This window comes from Dermacentor andersoni, chromosome 2 (assembly GCF_023375885.2).
Source record: "Dermacentor andersoni chromosome 2, qqDerAnde1_hic_scaffold, whole genome shotgun sequence".
NCBI lineage: Eukaryota > Metazoa > Arthropoda > Arachnida > Ixodida > Ixodidae > Dermacentor > Dermacentor andersoni.
Window position 1 is genome coordinate 7,862,112 of NC_092815.1, and position 20,437 is coordinate 7,882,548.

The following is a 20,437-nucleotide window of genomic DNA, read 5'->3' on the forward strand; positions in this document are numbered from 1 at the left end:
TCCATTTGGCTCCCTGGATGAGCATTCCGAATCCGTCTCCCTTTCTTTCTGATTGAGTTCTACTGCACCCTCCCCAAACATAATTCCATATCAGTGGTGGCTCTTCCAAGCTTCTAAGGTGCATTTCTGCAACTTCATGAACCCTATTTGTTCTCTATTTAACTGCTCCTCAATCTCTACCCACTATTGCTTTCTTCTGCCGCCCTGCATGTTTATGTGGCCTATTGCACCATGAACTCTCTTTCTTGTTTTCCTCCTTATTCTTTCATTGACGGCGATGCTATTCTGAGGTTCCCCTGCGGTACCTTCTTCATTGCTACCTATACTGAGCTCCTGAGCGCCCGTGGGACCCCCTCCCCCCAAAAAAAGAAAGCAAACGTGGGATCAGCAAGTTGCCAGCCCACTTCTCGTCCAAACCTATGATTAAAGTGGATCCCGTTTCGATGAAAACCATCACACCTCCTCACTTCTCCGTTTACTTTTACAACCTCGAAACCTTTCCCTCGGCTCATTGTCCATATAGCCTCATTAGCAGCCTCTACGCTCTTTGTACGTTACCGTCGCGTACAGGCACCTCCGGCACCGTGAAGAGCCGCCGGAGTAGAGTGCCCCTTTTAAATATTCGCTTACTAACTAAATTATTAGCACGCTGTCAGCGCATGCAGGCAGACATGAACATTTCACACTCGATGACCGGGGGCGCTCGCTGTCAAAATGCTGGCGTGAGGAATCGCGGCAGCAGCAGTGAGCGAAATAACGCTTCAACGCAAATTGAGGGGAGCCAGCCCAGCGCACGCAAAGCTGCAAGCCGTTGGCCCACCTGGACTGCGCCTCCAATGCAGATCGCTTTCAGGATAAAGCCCGTGCGACCGGGCGCGCCTGAAGTACAACGTCCCGCGTCCCTCCCCTCCCCTCCCCCTGCCTACGGCGCGCGAAGAGGGTGCTATCCCAGTACGTCTGAGTCGTAAACAATACCTGTAGCAACTGCCAGAGGAGGTCAACCCGGGGCGCCACTGCCTACCTTCGTCCTCCGAGGCTCTTCGTCTCGTTTGTCCTTCCCGCCTTCGTTACCCGCACTTTCCTCTAGGTGACGTTACATTCCAAGGGAAGGGAAGCGTAGCAGAGGGCGGCAGAAAGTTAGGTGGGCGGATGAGATTAAGAAGTTTGCAGGGACAACATGGTCACAATTAGTACATGACCGGGGCAGTTGGAGAAGTATGGGAGAAACCTTTGCCCTGCAATGGGCGTAACCAGGCTGCTGCTGCTGATGATGATGACGTTACCTTGCCGCGTGATTGCGCTCCTTCGTGCTTTCCCCGGCGCGCAGATTTTCTTCACCTCCAGGCGCCTTCCTCGTTCGCTTGCTTCGTAGCTGCAGGCAGACATCGCCGATTTCAAGAGCTTGATAGTTACACTTGCGCGCAAAAACTCTACGAGCAATTTCTTTCACTAAACGTTCGGAACCCTATTAGGAACTTCGTTTTTGTACGCCTCCGTTGTTGGTCGTTTCTATACTTTTCTCCCATGGATCATCGCATCACCTCTTACTTTTCTCTATTGCAGACATCGCCTAACAGCGCACCTGTAAACATGCGCGTTTTCTATGGGAGAGCGCCGTTTTTTCGCAAATAACTAATCATAGAAGCTACCTTTCGAAAACGTTCTGAGTAAATAGGCTCCACGCTCCTAGCGCCGCGTCTCCTGGAAGTGGTACCATTACTTGCGGCCTAAAACTCGTTCCGAATTGCGGGCGAACCAGAAAAGAACAAAAATAAGGATGACCTAAAACAGCGCATTAGCAGCCGTATAGCACAGTGTGTTTGTTTCTAAGGTTTAAAACTTGTTTCAATAAATAATGAGACTATATAAAAAGAAGTCGCAGTTTCGCCCGAGAGACGAAGCATCGATTCCAATAGCTAATTAGTAGACAGCTATGCAAAGTGAGGATAGTGGTTTTATTGGGCGTATAGTAGCAGAAACTTTATTTTACTTTGTGGCAGTAGGGTAAGAATGGGTGGATGCCCTAATCTAGGGCTCCACTGGCCTGTGCGGCTAGCTGGGCTTGATAGAGCAGAGCAACTTGGCTCTGCCGATACTTGCTCGCAAGCCAGACCTCCCACTGCCTTTCAAATGGGTTCGTCCATAGTAAGAGTGAGTTAATTTCGAGTCGCCTTGGTCTACACGTCCGCGCTTTGTTAGTGAGAGATGGCTGCTCCCAACACCACGGACACATGTCCGGGTATTCCGATCGGTAGATTTTTTTTTAGGATTAATAGATTCGGGTACGTGTTGGTAATCGGTGTCAGTCCGTAGCCTGCCCTAGTTCAAGTTTGGGGTGTGGCGTGCTGAATTTATACCTTTCGTTGAGCCTCCAGAATGTCGCGCTGGGTGATGATAGGTTCTTCGCGAGTCTAGATCGGCGCTCGGATACTAATTTCGCGAGCTATACCCATACAAAAATGACTGTTTATTTACCATTGATATATTGTTGGGCAATTGTTGAAACAACGGAATTCAACAAATTTTCAAGAGCTATTGAGTTCACTCAATCATTGGACAACAACATTACCGTTGAGTGTTCTCAATAAACAATTCATTTCGTAATTTGTGTTGATTTTTCTAGTCGTCTTTTTGTTGTGTAGCAATTGAGTCCAGTACACAATAATTAGGACTCGCATATGAAGACATTCCAAAAATTTATTGCGAAGCGTTCCAACCTCATTCCTGTCACTCTGCGGCAGGTGGATTCTTCTTTCGCCTCGCTTTCATTAAAAGAAAATAATGTGTGACCGATGGTGTGGAATCGAACGTCGGCCGTCGAGCGCGGTACTCGAACCAATAGGCCACGAGCGTGCGCATACTCCTCTCATTCGAAAGCCAGTAAGCTCTGAAATGCTTGGCGCGTGCGCCGCGTGCCACTTCCTCGTGCTGTCGCTACAGCTGGCGCTTTGAAGCGCCTATCTCCGGGACCGCCCCACTTTCGTAGCCGTTTTGGCTACGTAAAAACTGCAACGTTAGACTAGATTCATGACCGCCCAAGTTCATAACGATTTATTTCTTCGCCGGTGTACAAATGCCATCGTTAACATACACTAGATGACATAGCCATTGGTACGATCCAAAATGAGCACGTTTCGGGGAGCAGAAGAATGCGAAATTCACTTGCAAACACGGTGACTACGCGCATGTGGAGTTCGCCAAAAGTAGACACGGCGGCAGCGCGGCCTGCGATAAGACAGGCGCCGACACGCGACGACGCTACCTTCGAGCATCGGACGCGCTGTGGGAACCTCAGGATGCAAGCGCGCACACGCTACAAACATACAAGTATCAGGTCTTCGATTATCCTGCGGCGTAGCCTCTGTCCGTAAAGCACATATAGTTTTTTTTATCCAATGTCCGTGCTACTAGAGATCAAAGAACGAACACGCTTTGAGATCGTAGCGCGCAGTCGCTATAACCATTGACTTCAAAGAGCTTCAGATTCAGCAACAGCCGCAACAGTATCACAGCTAATCGCTGCATCTGCGGCTGCTCCCGACTCTCGCCTTGCAAGAAGCACACGATTTATTTGAGCCTCGCCGAACTGTCGTCCTCTCATCTCCCAAGCCTGCAGGTCTCGCATGTTCAGCCAAATAGAAGACACCAAAGGGAAATGAAAGAAATACAGCTAACAGACTCTTATCATACCTTACTTGTCACCTCGTCATGTGCAAAGGCGCTACAACCTATTTTAAAAGCGTTACTTTGGCAAAACTAGCAAAATTAGTAGTAAGTTTTATTTCTAGGTGGCGCTACAAACGTCAAGGTAGCGTTCGGTGTGTGTGTGTGTGTGTGTGTGTGTGTGTGTGTGTGTGTGTGTGTGTGTGCGCGCGCGCGGCTGCAACCATTGCAGCTTCGTTTTGCGCACACTTTTGCAACAGTACACATGGTTACTGCTAGTTTCGTAGTCGCATTTTTTGGTCGTAGTATTTATTGTTTACGCTACAAATTAGGTTGTTCCTAAAATTATGAAGGTTAATTAGTGGATGAAAAATTATTGCTCATTAATTAGCGGTTTTTCCGTGCCGTTATCTTGTGTTTGAAAGGTTTTTATAACTCAATACGATAGTGAAGCTGTGAACGGCTTTCGGATGCAGTTAGTTGGTTGCAGTTGTGCGGTGGTTCACGCGTCGTGCTTTTTGATGAATGTATCTTTTTCTTTTCGGACATCATTACGCACATTTTAGTGAAATGCTTTAACGAGGATAAGTGGGACGTTTATCTCAGCCGAACTTCTCAGTCTCAGCCGAACTTCTGCAGATAGGTAAGTAATCTCGTTTTCTTGAGCACGTAGCCTTTTTTTCTATTTTGACATTGACAAGCGTGAGATGTTAAGCACACCGTTCACTTTCTTCAAGCAAACCGCATGCCCCGGAGCAAAAGCGCGCGATACTAACTCTCGCTGCCGCCGTCACTTCGTTTGAAACAATGGTAGGCCGAGAGGCAGCGGCGCCCCACGTGCGTAAAATTGCATTGCTTCATTTGTTCCTGTCTAATAACGTTTCCTTAATTTGTATGAGAGAACCCAATTGGAACATAAGGATCGGTTTCTCTGCACAGTGATAATATTGTGCAGTGGCCCGTCATGTTTCATAGGGGCTCACGTGGACCGTCTAAGCGCTTGTTATCGCGTTTCGATACGTGACAGGCGCGCTGCCTTTCAAGGTCTTTAGGCAGGCACTAAGAGCTTAGGAGAATCGCGACAAATAATTGTGCAGCAGGTGTGCAGCTGTGCTACGCTTGTACCACACTCGTACCTGAAGGCATTGTTGCAATTCACGCTTACGCATTTCGTAACTATGGCGGCCGCCATGGCATCTTGGGGCTCGAGGTCGTGGATACGATTTAACAGGGATAAGCGGGCTAGTTGGTGGTCGTTAATGGAATGCATCATGAACCGCACTGAAAAACAAGGGACAAGGAAGGAACACACAAGACAAGAACACACTGTCTTGTGTGTTCCTTCCTTGTCCCTTGTTTTTCAGTGCGGTTCATGATGCATTCCATTAACGTGGATACGATCCCTGCAGCGGCCGCATTCCAAAGAAGCCGAATGCAAAAACGCTCGTGCATTGTGTGCAGGTAAAACTTTCCAGGAAGTCAAAATTAATACGGAGTCCCCAACTACGACCTGCCTCATAATCAGATCGTTGGTTTGGCACATAGGACATCAGAATTATTTTTTTTTATCAGTAGTGGCTAATCGTATACCATACGGTTAGTGTGATCACCTTTTGTGCCGTAGCGGTTAAGCGCACGTCGATTGAGGTTGCGGCTAATGATGCGGCGCACCGCAAAATAAATTTCGCCTCTTTGGGATTTGCGGAGAACGGCCAACTCATTAGTCACAGCTTCCGCGCGGTGACCACACGGATACACAGCTCAAATGAACAGAGGTGTGGTGACGACGTCGGCAAAGAACACAGCCACTGACGGGCTCGCCTTATCGCCTATCACCGCCAAAACTACCGCAGCAAGCATCTTTATCTAGCGCGGCGGGTTGCCGTTGAAGGCGTACTGTACAATTTTAATAGGCGATAACCGAAACATGCCACCGTTCTTTGCTGCCTCTTTGAGTTGGACCGATACGAATGTGCGTTGCTTGCAGAAGCGAAAGGAGCGCCAGTCGGCGCGTTGTCACCTCGAGCTAAGCGTCGCACTCGAGCACCGTTTGCGCAGCGAAGAATGACGCGTGCATGAAGCTAGCTCACTGCGCGAACGCTACCGCGCAACACGCACAAGGGCGTGTACGCGACGTTCTGCACACAAATCGCGTGGGATGATCGGAGCCACGCCGGAGCGGCTAACTTCAAAGAAGCGGTACATGTTCTCACTCGTACAGGCACGCTCACGCTCGCATCGCTCTCGGCGTATCTAGATCATTCCTTCTGCTGGACTTCTACCCAAAGATTCGATATCTGCATGGTATCGGCTATGCACTGTCGCGTGGTCTTTGGTTCTGCAAGAGAGCCCGGAATATTTTTCCCCGCTGTGAAACATCGCTGTGCGTGTTTTAGCTAACATGTACCGTAGCAACCCATTTCTTCCTTTTCTCGACGGTAAAGAGTCGCAAATTTTTACTTGCCAGTATAGTGTGTACTTCTATTTCGTGCGTTGTTATGTGCAGTGTGTGGCAGATTCTTAATCCGCGTAATCTCATTTTCTGTCCGCATTCCCTTCTCACAGCTTACGCATGCAGTAAATTCCCAGGCGCTAAAGTGTTCTACGTCAAGAGCACCTTCGCGTCGTACAAGAGACACCCGTTGATATGTGGCTGGTTCACTAGCAAGCTCGCATCTCTGTTGCCACTCTCCATCAAGTGGGATTTTCAACTATTTTTTGTGCTGCTCCGTGGTGTACTAGTTGCCGCCTGGACACTGTGAAGGCTTACTTTCGGTTTGCTCTGGCGTTTAGTAGTAAATGATGGGCTACGTTTTGAGGGGAGGAATTTACTTTTGTTTGTGAGGATGTTTACCAGCCTAACCAAGTGATACGTCCGTACTGTAAACAGCAGCACGAACAGAGGCGGATGACGGACGTCGAAAAAGGTAGGAGCACACACGAGCGCAAGCTCAACTAAAAGCTTACTTTTGATGACAGAGGTATTAAAGACACTGGTCAACTTGACAAAGGTAAAAAGCCGTGCATGCGTGGCAGAAACAGCCACGTGGGACAAGAAAAAAATATGAAAAAGCTATGTCGTGTAGAATAAACGTGCGTGAAAAATGAGAACTATCGGACAAATCTTTTGAAAAAGCGAAATATTTGTCCGATAAGTGATACTACGCAACGAGAAATACTCTTCTGAGAACTGCAACTTTTTCCCACTAAGGGCAATAGATAACTTGGTTATGCATTTGTTTCGTTTGTGATCAATAAATAATGCTTCTGGAACTCCTCTGGTGTTGCGGTATAAAGCAGAAAGAATGATTGTTTCATCACAAGGACCAGAACACAAGATGATTATGGAAGCATTATTTATTGATCACGAAGAAAAATTCATAAGCAAGATTTCTGTGACCCTTAGTGGGAAAAAGTTGCTGCAGTACTTCTCGTTAATATCACTTACAGGACAAACCTTTCAGTTTTGATGCTTTTGTTAGTGTTTGACGCACATGTTTATTCTACAGGACGTCTTTCGGTCCTTTTTTGTTGTGCCGGGCTGTTTCTGCTGCGCGTCCATGGCTTATTCTTTGTGAAGTTGGCCAGTCTGTTTAAAATCTTTGTTTTCATGAATAAACTTCTAGGTGAGTCAGCGTTCATGTGTGTTCCTACCTTAATTCATCCTTCTCGTCTCTGTTTGGGTGGTTGTCAAATATGTATTTACACCGAATGGCCAAAATGTTCATAGAATTGATACATGAAGTTATTTGCGTTGTTTATTTCTTGAAGAATGCTATGGGGTCTTCTCTTTGTTTTTATCACTGATGTACATTTTTCTAGTTCAAGCCAATAAGAGTGATCGTAACTTACTTTGTGTGTAAGATTTGTGAATTTCATCCATTCAAGGCATGACATGCCACATGCCTGCTTGTAGGTATGCAAGCATTCCTGGTTTTTAAACATACTAAGCTCTACTTTTCGGTTCTCATGACGCTGCTTTGTACTGTGCTGCATTCTACAGGCGCAGGAACCTTTTTTATGCGGTAAGTGCATGTGTTCTTTTTGTATATATTGGAGAAAACATTGTCGTTAGCTTAAATATGCATGTATATCACTTGTAATTTTTTTTTCAACACGGGTGCTGTATCTTTCTCCGTCTTTGTTACTGCTTTGTCCCAGTTTTTATGCAACTCTTATGTATTTTATGCAATATAATTCTGGTAGCAGTATATTAACATTTTACCTGCGCAATTGAGGTTATTGGTGTTTCGTGTACGCATTTATTTGCGTTTTTCACTGCCTCATTAATCTGGCTGTCCAGTCATTTGAACCTTTTCTCATCCTTTATGACTATTTGTGAGGTACTTGATACTGCAAGTGCAGGTGACCATTTATTTGGCTGTTTGGAATGTGTTAGCCCTGTGTTACTACCAATTTTCTGTGCTAAATATTTTTTTCTTTTACAGTTCAAGGTATTAGCCTTGACTTATCTTTTTATTGACTGAGGTACCACTTATTTGCTGTGTATAGGGGAAAAGGCCCCAAAAAGTGCTCTAATTAGCTTTGCGCAAGTCCAGAAAAATTACCTGAAAATGAGCTCACTAAACTGAGGAAATGCCACAAACAATCTCTTCTGTACCCGAAATTAACATAATCAAATGGTGTACTGTTTGTTCTTGACTTGTACCAGGGAGATAAGCTGCCAGGGAGATAAGTGGGTCCGGTAGCGGCATGACGAACGGCTGTGTGAACTTTGCTTGCTTCATCTTGCAGATCTCTGCTTGCGTAGGCCGCCACTATCCGGAGGACTATGCTCTTTCCGTTTGTCGACTACGTGGCATTCCGGCACGTCTGAACTTGGATTCCACCTTCAACGGCACGTGTGATTTCATATCACATGAGAACCTGATTATCGACGACGACGATCTTCATCGGTGCTGGTCAAATTGGGGATGGCAGATTACTGCTCGAACGCTCACGTGGTCACAGGACGATATAAAGCCGGACTCGCGGCCTCTGCTCTTCAGTGGGACCGGTAGCGGCATGGCGAACGGCTGTCTGAACTTTGCTTGCTTCATCTTGCTGGTAAGCAATAGACACCCTGTACATTGCTTCAGAAGTGACGATCGTTGTTTGCTGCTGCTGCCGGACCCAGAGTGCTTTTGTGTACCTTTTTTGTTTGTTACATTCCTTGAGAATCTTGCTAATTATGTCGGGTGATGTAGAATCAAACGCTGGCCCATACACAAAAACTGAACGTATGCTCACGGAACTGCTAGAGGGGCAAACCCGAATAAGCAAGGACTTAGTAAGTCTGACCGCTAAAATTGATGCATTTGAAGATAGGATCTCGAAGATAGAAGCGTGGGCGTCGGCCACCGCTAACGTCGACCACCGTGCGCATACTTTAGAAGAAACAGTCGACGACCTTAGGAAAGCCATCAGACTACTGGACAGAAAAAATGATGATTTAGAAAACCAATCACGTCGGAACAACTTAATAATCTATGGCCTGCCTGAGCCATCGGCTGAATCCCCTGAGCAACTACTTACCGCTGTGCTGAAGCTTTTTTTCACGAAATTGAAAATAGAATGCACCTGTGTTGAGCGCTGTCACAGGCTCGCTGCACAAAAAAATGGGAAGGTAAGATCTATCATACTTAAGTTGCTTGATTTCAGAGTGAAGACTTCGATACTAAAGAATGCTTTTAAATTAAAAAGGTCAGATACTCATATCAGTGAGGATTTTTCTTTCTGTGTGCGCCAGATCCGCAAAGCTTTGTGGGATAATTCAGTCGAGCTTAGGAAGGAGGCGGACAAGGGTCGACTGAGCTTTGACACCCTGATAGTAGACGACGTCCGCTACTCGTGGGATGACACTAGAAAGTCGCTTATAAGAACTTCCACCAACATACCCTCTAGCAGCACAGAGTGACTTCGTGATAGATGCAACCTAACCCTTTTGAACATAAATGCACGCAGCCTATTGAACAAGCTAGCTCACTTGAATTGGCTAATTGAGTGCCATCAACCATCTCTGATCTGTGTCACTATGACCTGGCTAAACGACTCCGTGACGGAAGGCGAGTTCGTGCCTCCTAATTACTGTTTTGCGATGTGACAGGTTATCTGGCAGGGGTGGCGGAGTAGCTTTATTTATTCACAAAGCCATTGATTTTGTAGTGCTACCAAGTCTTCCTAACACCGAGCCGGTACGGTGCAAATTACATATAGGTGATCTTGTGGTGGCTGCTGACACTTTATACCGACCTCCGGATTCTGAAAAAATATATATTTCCCGATTGTTGCGATTATATATTAAATCACAAGCTTCACGACTGTAAATTGATCATTGCTGGTGATTTCAATACCCCTTGTATTAACTGGAGCACATTGGCTTGGTATGGTCACGACAGGCCGATTTGTGACTCGCTTGTTGACTTCGTTTTGTCGCTCGATCTGACACAGATTGTTAGTGGCGTTACCCGCGAAAGCTCGATCCTAGACCTGATTTTCTTTAACGAGAAGTTACTACAAAACGGATATGACTGCCAAACCATAGAAGGCCTGTCCGATCACAAGGGAGTCCTGCTGAAGGTTGATATCACTTGTGAGCGCAACAGACCTGATTTTCGGATTGTTAATGATTTTTCTCATGCTGATGACAATTCCGTTGTTGATATTCTAGCATCCTCCTATGACGGTTTTTTTTTTAATGTAGCAGCATTTGCAGTGTGGACGAGTTGTTTGATATGTTTTGCAACATTGTTAAGAAATGCACCTCGCTGTTTGTTCCCAAGAAGTGTGGGAAACGCAACCCGAGGCACCCTTGGTATAATAGGAACATTATTAATCTTATCTGGCGCCTCAAGAGGCTCCGCAAACGTAAAAACGCGATTCGGAGCAACCAATGCTCAAAACTGCACCTGCTTCAATCCGAATTAAAAACCAGAATGCACGAAGCCAGACACTTTTATTTCGTCACCACGTTATCAACATTCTTGAAAGAAAACCCATCAAAGTTTTGGAAAACGGTGCTTCCGGCTGCTCACGACACTTCATCATTCACCATAAACGATCGCCCTTGCTCTGATCCGGTGATTATTTCCGAAGCTTTCAACACTTATTTTCAATCTGTATTTTGTCAGGATCATGGCGTCAATCCCCCTTTTTGCGTCAACAACACTTTACCAGAGCTCTCTACTCTCGTTATAACTTAGACTGGTGTTCTCAACGTATTACTAACAATTGATACTACAAAAAGTTCTGGAGCTGACGGAGTGCCAAACAAATTTTTACAGCGATACTCTGAATGGAACGCCTGGTACTTGACAGTTATATTTAACAAATCTCTTCAGATGTCGACAGTTCTTCGTGTTTGGAAACAAGCTAACATTATTCCCGCCTTCAAATCTGGCAGAAAACAGTTAATCACTAACTACAGGCCTATATCGTTGCTGCCCACGTGTTGCAAACTGCTCGAGCACATCATCCATAAGCACATCATTCAATATTTAACGGCAAATAACTGCCTGTCGCCACAGCAGCATGGCTTTCGAGCAGGATTTTCTACAACAACGCAGTTATTAGAATTCACACATGACATAGCCACATCACTAAATAACCGCGGTCAGCTTGATGCCATCTTTATCGACTACTCTAAAGCATTTGACACGGTAAGCCATAAAAATTGCTTCTAAAACTTGTTGCGATCTTTCCTGGTAATAAACTAATTGACTGGATATCCGATTACCTGCTGTCAGGATTGGGGGCTCAATCCCATCGCTCGTGATCCGTTGTCAAGATTGGAGTACGGCATGAATTCGAAGGTAGCTGGCCCATGCCGTCGTCCAACTTATCCACGCTGAGGACGTTGATGAAGGGAAGGACTGCTTCTAATCGAGAATGAGGAATACGGGTTTATTTACAGTATTTAGATGCAGTTCATCAGTCTAGCTTGACTGCGAGAGAAAGTACGTCAGTCTAACACGACTGCTTGAGAAAGTGTCTCAGTCCGACATGACTGCTTAAGAAAAGTGTCTCGAGCATCCGCACAACAGCAGTTTTTAAACACTCGATCCTCCCGCGATACAAGGTGACGCGAACGTTCGTTTAGTCATCGCAAACTAGCCGCCTCTCCGCAGGACGGTTTACACACACACATGCACACACACACGTGTTCACGGTCCGAAACCGACACCGCACGAATTTTGTAGAACTCCGAACAGTCGCGAGGAGCACATTGTCTTGCGTCTTGGTCGGTGCGTGGGAAGGAGCCTTCCTCTGCGTTCCCGCGTCAACTCCCCCACGTAGCAGATCAGGTCCGCATTGTCGTGTTGCGCAGAAAGCCTGCTTCGTCGAACTCCTTCAGTCACAGCGCATCCTAGCTGAAGCGACGGAGAATGGAGGATGCGCGTATTGTTACCGACACAAAGTCGACTTAGCCACGCCGTGGCTAGAGGTTGGCGGCGGCATTCCAAGATGAGGTTGCCACCGCTGGCGTAACTGGCTGGCAAACTTGCACTGCAGCTGGCCGTTCTTAACATTGCACCTCCGATTCCAATCCGTCAATTTAATTACAAAACCTCTTCTATAGCTCAGGTCATGTCAGGGGTGCCGCAGGGCTCAGTTCTCCGGCCACTCCTATTCATCATATATGTTAACGGCATTATTGAAGTAGCCAGAAACACACCAGTGAACATACGTTTTTATGCAGATGATTGCGTGATCTATTCTAACATTCGTACTCTTCGTGATCAAGAAGTGCTTAATAGCGTGTTTTCATCCTTTTCAGACTGGAGTAAGATATGGCAGATGAGCATTAACTTCAGCAAGACTGTGGCAATGTCTTTTACTAATAAGAAACAGCCCCTAAAATTTACGTACAGCACACAAGGATACAGTATTAACGAAGTTAACGAGTTCAAATACCTTGGACTTACTATCACAACTAACCTTAGTTGGCATAATCACATCAATATAGTCTGCTCTAAAGCGATGCGAAAACTAGGGTGCCTAAAACGAACTTTAAAACACGGCGCTAAAGAGTGCAAGCTTATGGCATATAAATCACTAATTAGACCTGTTTTAGGGTATGCTTTTGCAGTGTGGTCGCCTTATCGCATACAGGATATTTCCAAATTAGAATCCATTCAGAAAAAAGCTGTTAGATTTATTTATGGCCGTTACGGACCGTATGTTTTCACCGTCATCCCACGCACACGCTTTATCACTGGACCCATTGTCGTTTCGTCGCCCGTGTGACCGCCTAATCCTGCTGCACAGAATCGTACACGGATCGTGTAACATTGAAGCGCCTATCTCGCTAACCACACCTATTGCGCGAGTAACGCGACGTACTCACCCATTAAACATAGATCCCTTCGTTCCAAAATAGATTGCTACAAGTTTTCTTTTTTTCCACACACTGTTGAATTATGGAATAACTTAGATGGTTCTCTGCGTTCATTGCCGACTAATCAATTTCAGAAAGAAATGCCTAACCACGTTGGTTGACATGTTACGTTCATAAGTTATGTAACCCACCTCTGCTATGTCTCTAAATGAGATAGCAGTATTTGTAAATAAATAATAATAAATTCATTACACAAATGTTTTACAAGTTTATTTTTGAAGAAAGCAAACCTGGCTCGTCAGAAACGTATGATTCAGGTGTTCACCATGCCCGACAACTTTCTAAATGATGTCTCGTCAATTAATAGCTAAGTCGAGGGATGTTATTTTATATAATAATTGGGCAACATGAAAATATATACATCTCGAAGACAAAAAGCTCAGGGAAGTCTACTTTGGTACTTCATTAAATTTTAATCGCGGTGAAAGACGTGTGCTAAAGTTGTATATATTTATGTGAAGTCATTTGTTTCAAGTCTGTTATTTTGCCTTCTCACAGTCAGCCGTAGCTCTTCCTGTGATGTGTTTGTGTGCGAAACATTTTAAAGTAAGATATTCAGATGTCTTGTGCATTTTTACGCAAGCAGCTTCAAGTGTTCAAAGTTGGTTGTTACAAGGGTATGCTTAAGCCCTGCCTTTTGAGTCGCTTTGCCTTCTAGTCATAAACTTAAGTCGAAAGTGAAGACCACAATGATCGTTTTGATTGAATTCATATGTATAGGTTTTTTCAGATGTATTTACACTGCTAGAGTGCTGTAGATACTAGCCTATGTCTCCAGGTTCGATGTAGTGGCGCCTTATGTACTGTAATAATGTTTCATGTGTACGCACCTTTAGCGTAAATAAAGGTACTTCAAATTGATCAATCTCTCCTTTGCTTTTGTTTGTGTTTGGGAAAGTTATGAGCAGGCACCGGGGCATGCAAGTGTGAACAGCAAAGCAATTTCAATATATGAATACAAATCCAGTAGCCCAACGAAACGCCAATCATATTTCAATGACGACTTCTGAAATCTCAATGCCATCTCAACTGGGCCACAATGTAGTTTTCAGTACTGTGGCAATAATAACTCAACAACAGGTCAACAGAACTACCACGACAGTTCAACGCAGAATCAATGGTAACCCAACAACCATTCAACAAAACAAACACAACGGGCCGTCTAAGCCCAATGTTCTTTCAATGGTAACTTAACAATTATTCAACATTGAGATACCCAATGGTGTTTCAATTAAATTTCAGTGACCAATATTCAAGAGCCCTCAACACTCAACCCAACAATTCTCCAACAAACTCTCAATAATCCCTCAATAAAAAATTCAACATTGACCAATGATATTTCTATGCCTTCTCAATAATTTTTTTGTACGGGTATCGTCTGCCCTTTCGCTACCGGCCGTACAAACTTGGAAACATGCGCTTAGTAACTGAATCAACAAGTATGGTGTCCCCGCGCGCAAGCAAACATGAACACATCACACTCGACGAGCGCGGACACTCGCTGGCAAAGTTCTTGTATGAGTAAGCGCAGCAGCAGCAGCGAGCGAACTGACCTTCGTGCCGTCGGTTGCATCAACGCAAGAGCAGCTAGAACACAGCCCGCACTAAGGTATCCCTTATAAAAATTTCTAGCAACGTCTTCCAGACCGCCTTTAGGCTATTGTTACTAGAACCTACCAAAGTTAACGAAATCCTTACAAGAGGCTTCCTAACAACTCCCTAGTAACATCCTAGGAACAGTTGGCCACCAACATCAATTTGCCATTTGTTGGGCGTGTTGGTAAACTGAAAGCCTATTAGCGCCAGCAAACAAGGACGGAAGGGAGACGACACCGACACACACGAAGTTGGCGCATTGCGGTGTCGTCTCCCTTCCGTCCTTGCTTGCTGGCGCTAAATATGCTTTCAACATCAATTTGTAGTTTGTTCATAGGTTGTCTGCAAACTTCCTACCAACTGTCTAGAAACACTTTCCTTTAGAACTCCTATTAACGTTCAGTAAATGGAAGCATGTTCATGGGCTGTCTGTCAACTTCCTACTAACTGTCTAGAAACGCTTTTCTTTAGAACTCCTATTAAAGTTCATTAACTTGAAGCGTGTTCTTAGGCTGACAGTAAACGTGTTATTAACAATTTGCTAACGCTTTCTCTAGACACCCAAGTAACAATGTGTCAACAATTGGCCACCTACATTGAAAAGAAGTATGTTTGTAGAATGTGTCAACATCTTACCAGCATTCTACAAACAGTTTCTTACGCCTCATCATGACTTTCTCAATTATTTTACTTTTGCCAGCATTTTCCTTTTAACATTCTAGCAACACTGTCCACAAATGGCCAAAATATTTGAATAAAAACTTGTTCAACGCTGCTTATAATTTTATACTAACGTATGAATTCATAGCTCTCAATCACCCCGTATACCAGATTACCGCCCTATAATGCTCAAAGCCGCAGCTATTCATTTCATTTATTGGGCACCATTTACGTCGGGTCGCATTTTGTACATGTTTGTAACATGTGTGCGTTATAATTGCTTAGTACCTCTAAAATGTTACACGGTACGATGAAATTATTAGTTATGTTCTTTCTTGTCTTTCCTGTTTCTTCTTGTCTTTCTTATTTATTTATTCATTTATTTGTTTATATATTTATTCATTCATACCTCAAGGGTCCGAATAGGACATTACATGAGGGGTGGGCACGTAAAAGGCGGGAATGATGATGATGAAATTAGAAAGATGAGTCAGAACACTCGATGGCAGATCTAAAGCGCGCTGTATCGCGGATGAGTGCAGTTTGTCTGCAAATTTTGTATATATTCACGACACCTTGCATTAAACGTTATTTGGAAGTTAGCGCCTGTCTCGTTCGTGCCCCTTTGTGGTTTTTACACATTCTGCGATGAAATAGTATTAAGTTGAGAGGGGGAATCACCACTATATTGTCGGCAATGGAAACAATTAAGTGAGCAAGGAAGACATTGCGGCCTAACACGACGTCGATAGTCGGAGACCAGACGTAGACGCCATGGTATGTTGGCTTGTCTTTCGGGAAAGCGCCGTGGTATGTTGGCTTGTCTTTCGGGAAAGTTGATCAGCTAAAGCTGAGGAGCACCGATCGCACAATCAGCGAGGGCAGAATGACCGGAGAAAAAATGTAAGCCGTGAATTAGGTTATGGGGCACTCCTCAATGGCGGCAAATTGGATTGAAGTGGGATGACAAGCAATGCAGACGCAAGCGGTGCACATCACAAGAACGGCAGGAGTCCCTCCATCAGCGACGCGGAGGATGCGACAGGCGGCTGGCGTGAGCACTTTATGAAGGTGACGACGAATATGTGCACTAATTACAGAGATGTGGGCCCCAGTGTCGATGAGCGCAGAACTAGTGACGCCATCAACGACTAACAGGCTTTGCCTCGTCAGCAGAAAAGAGGATTTGTGGTGGGAGTCATCAGTGCAGCGTCACCTCCAGACGCTGCACTGTTTAGTTTTCCTGATAGGCACGTGCAGGCTAAAGGGGAACGACGAGAGGCGCATTTGCGGTGAGCGAGGCGACGGCTTGGGGGCGAGCGTGACCGGCGTCCACGCGGCGACTGGGCGCGACTATTTATCCTTGTGGGAGAATCGGCGTTCGGGAAATACAACTGGGCTGGAAGTGGGAAGCAGTTGCTGTCCGGAGGGCGGAAAGGGGTAGACGACGTTCGGGGCTCCAGGACCATCGGCGGACTCGGTAACGGGTGTCGTGGCTGATACGGTTCCAATAAAAGCGTATCGGTTGGTTTTCAGGGGTTCTCTGCTGTTATGGCTGCCAATTGTAACAAGCTGATATCTCCAGTTGTTACGTGGACGAGGTTTCGGCGACCTTCAACAGCGTCTGCTGTAGGCTCGAACTACAATGAAAATCGGAGAGGGTCAGGCGGGGAAGACGAGATGATGTAAAAACAAATAACAGAAGTTTAATACGTCGTTGCGGGCGAGTGGTGCGCTCCAAGATAAATAAAATTCGCAGTGCTGCCCGAAAGCCGAAGCACCCATTGGGATAGCAAATTCGTAGATAACTGTACGCATTAAGGATAGTAGTTTTATCGGCCGTATGAACTTGTAAAACATTCGCTTACTGACTAAATTAACAATGACAAAATGTGTAAGCGTGACTCAACGACGACGTAAAAAGAAACAGACACACAGAGATAGCGCTGTTTTTGTGTGTCTGCTTCTTTCTACGTCCTTGTCCAGTTGTGCTTACACATTCTATCACATATTCAAACCAACTAGCCCGTCAACGTGATTGAAGTATATATATATATAATACAAAAAAAAACCAGGAAGCAGAAAGGCAAACAACGCGCACTCGGCGCAACGCGCCACGTCAGAAATAACTTTCTGCAATATTAATGCGCGTAGCATACTAAAGAAAACTGACTTCCTTGAGGCATTACTTCTTGGTATCGAACCAGATTTTGTTGCTCTAACTGAGACTTGGCTAACAATCGATATCAGGGATGCTGAAATCACACCACCAAACTACGTAATCGTACGGAAAGACCGATTAACACGTGGTGGCGGCGTCGCCTTATTGATTAAAAAGGACATCCCTTATATCATATTACCTGATGTCACAGGAGTGGAAGGAATTTTTGTAAACTAACATTTTCTACATGCAATATTGTCGTCGGCTGTATTTATCGTAGTCCCTCATGTGAGGTTGAAGTGATGGAAAGACTGTGTTTGTATGCGCACAATAACGTTTTGGGGGCCAGACTAATACTTCTAGGGGATTTTAACTTGCCTGATGTGAACTGGCAAACATTTGAACACCACTCACCAAGTGCTGATATGCTTTTCGAACTCATGCTTTCATTGAATCTTAGCCAAATCGTAACAGAGCCCACACGTGTTCAAGGAACTACTTCCAACACACTTGATTTAGTTTTTTTGAGCCATCATTTTCCGTTAAAGCAAACGCACCTTGAACTCATTATTGGCATGTCTGATCATAAGATTACTTTATGTGTTGTACCTGCTCAGAATACATTTTCTTCCCAACCACGCATCACTTACCCGGACTTCAGCAGAGCAGACGATACGAGTATTATTGACTACTTATCTAACGAATTTACCGCCTTTGAAGAACTTTCAATACATTCCACTACAAACATCGAAACATTGTGGCATGGTTTCAAAAAAATTATGTTTCATTGTATCTCTAAGTATGTACCTTCTAAAGTTAAAAAAACGAGAAAGCACAATCCCTGGATCTCACGTGACATCATTCATGCCAAACGTAAAGTCAAACGTCTGAAAAAATCAATGAAAATAGCACCTAAACCTTCATCTCCAAGTAATCTTACTCTGGCTATCCAAGACATGAAATCTAAAATAAAGACAGTGAAGTCAATCTTTTACACTAACACACTTCAAGGATTTCTAAGAAATTCACCGAGCAAATTCTGGAACTACCTTAATCCTAAGGCATCAAGTGACCCCAAGTGTCGCCCGAAACTAGCAAACAAAGCGCTAAGTCACTAAATAACTACTTTTCTTCTATCTTCACATCTGACGATGGGAAACTACCCTAAATTGACATCACCGTTAACAGCACACTAAGCCCCCCCACCGTCACGGAGGCCGGAGTACTGAACCTTCTCCTAAACCTGGACACAAAAAAAGGGCCAGGCCCGGATAAAATACCCAACGCTTTCTTGAAACGATACGCAGAATGGATGACGAAGTACCTTTGTATAATATTTAACAAATCATTATCATCATCTGTACTTCCACAGGATTGGAAATCCGCAAAGGTTGTCCCAATACATAAGTCAGGCTGCAAAGACGACCCGTCCAACTTTCGGCCGATTTCGCTTACGAGTACCGTGTGCAAACTTCTAGAACACATCATAATAAAATATATAACCGTTTTCTTAGACAAGGAGAGTATCATATCACCATATCAACATGGCTTTCGCAATCACTCAACTACTGGAACTAACCCATGACATATCATTTAATATCGACCAACACAGACAAACAGACCTCATCCTACTCGATTGCTCGAAGGCATTTGATCGGGTATCACACAAAAAGCTCATAAGGAAACTTGAGGCTACATTAGGTACAGGCCCCATAATTGGCTGGATTTGCGACTATCTTACTAACCGCACCCAGTTTGTGGAAGTGAATGGACAGATTTCCCAGACAGCCCGGGTAACATCGGGAGTCCCCCAAGGAAGCGTTCTGGCTCCCCTTTTATTTCTAATTTTTATTAATGACCTGCCCGCAAAAATCACAGGAAACATTAGGCTATTTGCAGACGACTCCATCCTTTATCGAAATATTAACTCGTATGATGACCATATAACATTAAACAACGACTTGAAAGCTGTGTCTAACTGGTGTGCCCAATGGCAGATGACCATCAATACTAAGAAATCTGCTGTTCTTTCATTCACCAGAAAAAAAAAAAATAACTCGAGCTTTATGTATATCGTTAACGACGTGCCCCTAATACGAGTTCATGAACACAAGTACCTCGAATTAACGTTAACACATGACTTCAGATGGAACTCCCATATAAATAATGTTACAGCAACTGCAATGAAATGCCTTTTCTTTCTTGGAAGACACCTCCGACTAGCACCACCCGATACAAAACTTCTGGCTTACAAAACTTTCGTCAGGTCAGTCCTTGAGTACGCAAATGTTATCTGGTTTCCACACACTAAACAACTAATTAAAAAACAAGAAGGTGTACAAAGGAAAGCTCTACGGTATATATACAATAAACATAAATTAACAGACTCGCCCACCGAACTACTTAACAAAGCCGGAATCCTAACAGTGCAAAACCGAGCTGTACTAGCCCGTTCTAAGCTTATGTACCAGCTGTTACACAACAAGCTTAATATTGATACCTCTAGATACATCTCCAGAAATGAAACACGGCCAACGCGGCATAAAAACACACAAACACTCAATGAGCATTCTTTTCATACCGATTGCTTTAAGAATTCATTCTTTCCTTTAGCGATAAGAGAGTGGAATAAACTGAGTGAATACATTAGTAACAGCTCCTCATTAGATACATTTGCTAATTCAGTGGAAGAACACCAACTTGCCTTACAGCTCTGACTTACATAGTCAGGTTTGTTACCGATCTTCATAGCCTAACACTTTAATCTATGAGTGTTCCTTTTGTATGATGCATCATACGCATGACTGCATCCTGTTTGTCATGTTCATTAGGTATTGTATATCACATGTGCTTTCAGGTGTTTTTTTTTCTCCTTTCTTGTTTGGTTTCTTGTTTTCTCGGATTCTTCCTTGTTATAGTATATTGTACCCAAATAGTGCATTTGTGATGAACTACTTAAT